This window comes from Sceloporus undulatus, chromosome 6 (genome assembly GCF_019175285.1).
Source record: "Sceloporus undulatus isolate JIND9_A2432 ecotype Alabama chromosome 6, SceUnd_v1.1, whole genome shotgun sequence".
Lineage (NCBI taxonomy): Eukaryota > Metazoa > Chordata > Lepidosauria > Squamata > Phrynosomatidae > Sceloporus > Sceloporus undulatus.
The window spans coordinates 1263838-1270882 of NC_056527.1; the positions used below are offsets into that span (position 1 = coordinate 1263838).

The 7045-nt window shown below is 45.1% G+C and overlaps 1 long non-coding RNA gene across 1 annotated transcript; it reads right to left on the reverse strand.

The window, feature by feature from the left end:
* Positions 1-4309: 4309 nt before the first annotated feature.
* Positions 4310-7039, reverse strand: LOC121933163. Its single transcript, XR_006104468.1, has 2 exons — positions 6666-7039; positions 4310-5010 (listed from the first exon to the last, which is right to left on the reverse strand). It is a non-coding gene; the product is annotated as an uncharacterized LOC121933163 (long non-coding RNA).
* Between the last annotated feature and the right edge of the window lie 6 nt (positions 7040-7045).

Genomic DNA, 7045 nt, shown 5'->3' on the forward strand with positions numbered 1-7045 from the left:
TCTTTATCCAGGTGAACATCCCCACTATCCAGCAACCTGCAGTCGTTCCTCTCGGGCTCTGGTTTCCAGACCCTTCCCAATTTTACCCCTCCTCCTTGGACACACTCAGTTTGTCCACATCATTTTGATTGTGTTGCCCAGATGGAACGTCTTATCCAGGTCAAGCGCTGAACCCAATACAGATTAGAGCAGTTGTTGCTTCCTTTGATCTAGACACTATTTATTAATTCTATGGGATGCCTGGGTGTGTGTACAATGACACACCAAAACTCTGGGATGAAAGCTAAAGAGCCTTCATAAAAAGGAAATGGGGACGTTCTCTTTCCAAACTGTCCCTCTTCCCCTTTTCTACGATTTACTGGGTGTGGCCTTCGGAGATGACAAAGTGTGGATGATGAACTCTTCAAAACTATGAGTTCGGGAGGTGGATGCTGTACTTCCTTCAATTGACACCCACGAGATTAATGTTATGTGGACCCATGCAACAGCTTGGGGGGAGGAAATGGTTTGTTTGGAGATTACAGCTCAGAATGCCCAGATAGCCATATTTACTGTGAGATGGAACGTCCCAACCATGACTCGGCTCTTAAACCCAGGAGAGGTTTAGCCAAAAACCCATGGATATGAGACCACCAGCCACAACTCCAATGCCCACTGGCCGCCATCAAACAACAGACTCCTTAAGACTGGCATCGTCAGAAGAGCACCATGGTGTTCATATTTAATGATATTTTATCTTCTTCCAAACAATCTGGATTTAGCTGACCCCAAAGCTTTTTGTTTTTAAAAAAACTGCCTGGCAACCCACTGTCCTCCGAACTTCTCCTTCTCTTGCATCAGAAAGAAGAAGAAAACTGCTTATGATGAAGTTGTTGATCTTACAATGAGTTGTTTTCTTGCAGTTGAACTCAAACTGGAGGTTGAACCAACTTTGACCCATTTTTCATTCCTCAATACGGCCGTTTCACGGTAGAATTCTTCCGCTGTTGCTCATCACAACATCATAGCACAGAATTAAATTGTATTACATTATCCATACTTTTCATGTGGTTAAAGTGAACTTTGATAAAAAGTGATGTTTTTGAGAAATGTGTTTTTTAATACAGTTGGTACCCCGGGTTTACGAATTTAATTCGTTCCGCGCCGCGTTCGTAACCCGATAATACTTCGTAAGCAGAAAAAGCCATAGGCTCTCATAGCGTAAGCCGCGGATTCCGTGCGAAAGCGCGAAAAGCACCAAAAATTTTTTCCGTAACACGATAATAACCTTAGTAACCCGGAACAGTTTTTTTATATGGATTTTTTTGTAACCGGAAATTTCGTAAGGCGGCTCTCTTCTCTCCCGGGGGTTTGGTACACTTACTGTATATATTATTTAAAAAGAGATTTTGAAATTTGGAAATGTATTGGTTTTTTTAAAAACAAAAAAAAAAAACTGGAGCGGGTCTCTTTTTCTTCTTGCACTGGCATTTAGCCACTCATCCCTATTTTAAAGAGATGCAGGCGATTGCCACATCGTCTTTGCCACATGAAAAAGTTTGGGGGCGTGGTGTCAACCCCTCTTCACGTGCCACCTGATGTGGTCCCTGCCCCTCGCCCTCCTAGCGTGCACAGGCAGGAAAGACTAGACTGGGAAATATTGGATGGACGTCTCGTCAAAGAAGCGCGGCAGGCAACCATCTTTGCAAGCCATTCGGAGGGATCTTTCAGGGCCCATCTGGTCCAACTCCCTGCCATGCAGATATACAGATGTGAATGTGTTCTTCAAAAAAGAGCGCCATTCCAACATGTTTTAAAGGATCGAGATGGAGAGTCCGCTCTCGCGGGTGAACAGAGACTAAACAGCGGGAGAAAATGTGGAAAAGGTTTGGCCCTCGCTTCTTCCCTTTTATAGCTTGAATCCTTTGTTCCATGTTCTACTCTCTGGAGCAGGCAGCAGAAGAAACAAGTTCCCTCATCCTCAAACATTGATTTGTTTAAGCAGGTGATATGATTAGCCCTGTTTAAATATTTTGAAGTGTCGTCATATTGAGGAGTGAGCATAGCTTGTTTTCTGCTTCGCTCACGGAGAACCAGGACCCCCAGTGGGAGCAATGGATGCAAACACATTTATTACCTCTAACGCCTACATGGTTGGGCCCGAGTTACTTGCTGGGAACGTCGCTCCCTACATTAATCCGCCCGCACTCTCAGGATATTGGGAAAGAATATTGGAAACGCAAACAACTAGATTGATTAGGACTTCCCAAAGAACCTTCACTGCCGCTGCCCCTAAACTGTGGGATAGTCTGCGAAGAGATCCGTCTTATTACCCCTTTAGGACCACTTTAAAGAAGGCAGTCAAGATCGGAGCCCTTCCGCAGGCCTATCCATCCGAACCTGTTTAGGGAATTTCAGCCATTAACCCTCAATGATGATTGGTAAAACTCCTGTCTATGAATAAGTATTTTACGTGAATCACTATGCTGGACATGCTGTATTTGTGTATTTTGGAATACTGCTTTCATTTATTTGTATCTGTACGTTTTTTATTGGATTGTAACTCGCCTCAATCGTGGGCAAGGCCACAGGGCATATAAGCACAAAAAAGTTATTATTGCGATTCCACCTCAACATTAGGAGAAAACTCATGACAGTAAGAGTTGTTTGAAGTGGAATACACTTCATTAGAGATTTTGATGGAGTCTCCTCTGGATGTCCTTTCAGCAGAGGCTGGATGGCCATCTGTCATGGGGATGCTTTGGGACTGGGAGTTCTGCATGTCAGGCCGAAGGGGCTGGCTGGAGGGCGGCCCTTCTTGGGGTTCCTCAACACGTGTTCTATAATTGTATGATTCTACCTTAAACAGGGAGTTTGCACAGCCCTTACTCTCGTTTCTGCATGGGATTTAACCAATTTGCCACCAGTTTTCCTGTGTGCCATAAAGTCCTTTTAATGTCACATTATTTTTTACTTTCTGTTCAGTTTAATACTGAAGTCATCTGAAAAACAACTCACTTTTGTGGGTTGTTTTCACTTTAAATCCAGTTTCTGCACAGGATCTGTCAAAAAATATAGGCCTTAGACGGGTGACCAGATATATCTTAATGGTAAAGGAGGACAAGGCACCTCAAAATGTCGGACATCCTAGAAAAATGGAGGACATGACCATATAAAAGCTAAAGATACTCATATAAACTTGGCAAATTCATACTTCTTCTTCTTCTTCTTGTGTGCATTCAAATCATTTCTGACTTATGGTGAACCTATCACAAGGTTTTCTTGGCAAGATTGGTTCTTAGTCCTGCTCAAAATGGAGCACATTTTGGAATTCCTCCTGGAAATGTGAAGATGTGTCCTGGAAAAGGAAGACGGTGTTTGGTCAGCCTGGTCTTAGAGCCCATAAGGCTTCCCTGGAAGCCAAGATGACCAACGGGAGCCTTGTGTTGCAGCGCTGTGTCAGGAGCACAGTTCACACAAACACACACAAACACACCTGGGCTGGCATCTTGGTTGTGACATTTGTAGGAGAAGTTTTATAGGGAAATTGGACGGCAGTCCTGCCCTCCTCCAAACACACAAAGGAAGGCAGATGGGCATCCATAGAATCACAAAGTTGGAAGGGACCCCAAGAAGGGCCCTGATCCAGTCCAACCCCATTCTTCTGCCATGCAGGAACTCTCAATCAAAGCATCCCTGAGAGAGGGCCATCCAGCCTCTGCTTAAAGATCTCAAAGAAGGAGATGTCTCCACACTTTAAGGCATTATCTTCCACTGGCCAACAGCTCTGACCATCAGGCAGTTCCTCCTAATGTTTAGGAGGAATCTCTTTTCCTGGAGCTTGTATCCATTGCTCCATTGTCTCCTATTCTCTGGAGCAGCAGAAAACAAGCTTCCTCCCTCCTCAATATGGCATCCCTTCAAATATTTAAACAGGGCTATCATATCACCTATTAACCTTCTTTTTTCCAGGCTAAACATCCCCAGCTCCCTAACACTCTCCTCAAAGGGCTTCATGGTTTCCAGACCCTTCACCATTTTAGTTGTCCTCCTTTGGACACATTTTCTCAATGTCCTTTTTGAATTGTGGTGCCCAGAACTGGACACAGCGTTATTCCAGGTGAGGCCTGACCAAAGCAGAATAGAGTGGCACTATGACTTCATTTAGGAGGATATTGATTTAGGAGGATAGAGCAGTAGACCCAGGTCCATTGGGAATTGCAGCCCAAGAACATCTGGAGGGACAGATGATTCCCACTCATGTTCAGGGCACCAGGTTGGAGAAAAGCAACAAGAACACTTCTCTTTCACGGTCGCAATCACACCTCCATTTTGTTAAAAGAAAACATTTTTATTTGTAGCTGACATTGCCTTAATGACAGGTAAAGGTTATGAAGAAAACGATCCCGCTGCCAAATGGCATTCCCAAAAACTGTGAGCCATGAATTACAGAAGGAAATAAATGGCTCTGGTGTGCTTCTGCATCTAGACTATGCATTACAGGAGATGGGTACCATTTAAAACTAGAGGATCCTGGGATTTGCAGTTCATAGGGTACTTCTCTAGAGTCAGGGGGACTAGAGGTCCACCTCACTGGAAAGGAGGACAAGGCACTACAAAATGTAGGGCATTCAAGGGAAAAAATGGCAGGTATTACAAAATAAAAGCTCCAAGATAAAGCTAAACACTCATATAAACATCAATTCAGGCTTGTCAGTTGTGCTCAGAATGGAGGATATTTTGAAATTCCCCCTGGACTGCAGATTGACATGTAGGACATGTCCTGGAAAAGGAGGACATCTGGTCACCCTGTCTAGAGTGCTCCCCCAAGCCATAGCCTTTTCTAGGAGTCACTAGCAAAGAATGCAAAGTTCCTCAACAAAACTACCAATCCCAGGATTCCATTGGTGAGAACCCCAGCAGTTAAAATGGCATCAAACTGGTATAAGTGTGCAATGTGGGCTCTCTCTAAATGAAAACTCCGTCAATGGCTGTCTGTGCATTTTCCTTGTGGTCCTCGGGCGTCAGAATCTGCAAAGAAAAGAGAAGAATGGGACGGTGGCTCAGTTGTAGGGTTTCCGGAAGAGGACCAACCCACCCTTCAGCTTTGATGGCCAAACCTTAAACCAAGGAGACACCCTTTGCAATGTCATTTAATGTGATACACAACATGTTACGCAACAGCCATTGTTGCATAGAGGGTATCATTCAATTAACAAACAACAACAACACTTTTGGCACCACGTTTACTGCCATGGCTCCAGCCTGTGGAATCCTGGGATCTGTAGTTTTCCTGTGGCACCAGAGCTCTCTGGCAGAGAAGGTTAAATACCTCACAAAGCTACGAATCCCAAAACTGCATTGCATTGAGCCATAACAAATTGCATTAATTCTGTAGCACAAATGCAGCTAAGGCTAAATATCTCACAAAGCTACAAATCCCAGAACTCCATAGCATGGAGCCACAGCAGTTAAAGGGGTGCCAAACTGTATTAATTCTTCAGTGTGGACGCAGCCAGAGAAGGCTAAATATTTCCCAAAGCTACATAATCCCAGAATTTCATTGCATCGAGCCATGGCAGTTAAAACAGTATTAAAATGCATCAGTTCTGCAGTGCAGATGGAGTCCGACTCTGCTGTTTCCCGGCCACATTAGATCCGCCCGCCACTACCTTCCTCTCTGACTGCATCCAGTTAATGTTTATGGTCAGGGAAAGGAGCCATTTTCCAGCCATTTCCTTCCTGACCCACTGGGTCCTTTAGACCTGGAGATATCTCTCCTGGTTCTTGAGACGAACATGGCTACGCTGAGCCTCATAAGCCTGGCCTTATCCAGAGAAATCTGGGATTCGAGGAATGCCAAGGGACAACAAAGATAAGGACCGTCCCCTGTCTCACTTGTGTCAATATTTGCACGGAGTGGTGGAACAACAGGCCTTCATGTTCTTTGCACGCCAAAGCCTCTCTTAGCCCCACATCAGACTCTGGTCAACATCACTCCCTCTGCGCACCCTTTTATTCTGTGACAAGGCTGTGGATCACGCTAGAGCGGCTCTGCATAGTATGGAAGGGATACTGGGTTGTTGGTGAGGGGCTGGCACACAATCTGGGGACTCTCCCCACTCTCCAGCAATGTCCTTCTGCCCTGTTTAGCCCTCTTTCTTTCTAACTGCAGAGTCACAGAGTTGGAAGGGACCCCAAGGGTCATCTTTTCCAACCCCCCGCCATCTGAGAGCCCATAAGACACTCTTGAGAGATGCCCACCCAACCTCTCTTTAAAGGCCTCCAAGGGAAGAGAGTCCACTAGCTGCTGAAGCAGTCTATCCCACTCTTGGGCAGCTTTTATGGTCAGGAATTTGTGAGAATCATGGGATTGGAAGGGACCCCAAGGGTCATCTAGTTCACCCCCTTTTGCCATGAAGGAACACACAACTAAAGCATCCCAGAAAGATGCCCATTCAACCTCTCCTAAAGACCTCCAAAGATGGAGAGTACCATGTTTCCAAAGCAGTCCATTCTACTTTTCTTACACTAAAAAAGCTCATCAGTGAAATGGTACTTTTGCACTAAGAAGGAAGTTGCCAGGATCGTGGGGTTGGAAGGGGTCCCAAGGGTCATCTACTCCAACCCCCCGCCACCCAGGAGTCCACAAGGCACTCTTGCCCATCCAACTTCTTTTTAAAGACCTCCAAGGGAAGAGAGTCCACCAGCTGCTGAAGCAGTCTATCCCACTCTTGGGCAGCTCTTATGGTCAGGTCAGGAGGTTGCCAGGATCCTGGGATTGGAAGTAAACTGAGGACGAAGGGAGAAATTGGAAAGCAGAGAGAGAAACTCGGATATTGTAAAAGCAACTGAAAATGAGGGATAATTGAGGATGGATAAAGATTGCGCCTGGTCTGGGAGAGAATCATTTTCATGAGAAAACAGTCCTTTCTAGATAATTCTCCTGCCTCAATGGAAGTAACTTTTTGGTAAGCACAATGTATGGCTTTGCTACATCAGCACTTAAGCCAGATGCTGGTAGCGTTTTAGGTTCCATCCTCACTGTACAAATGATCCTGTTTGA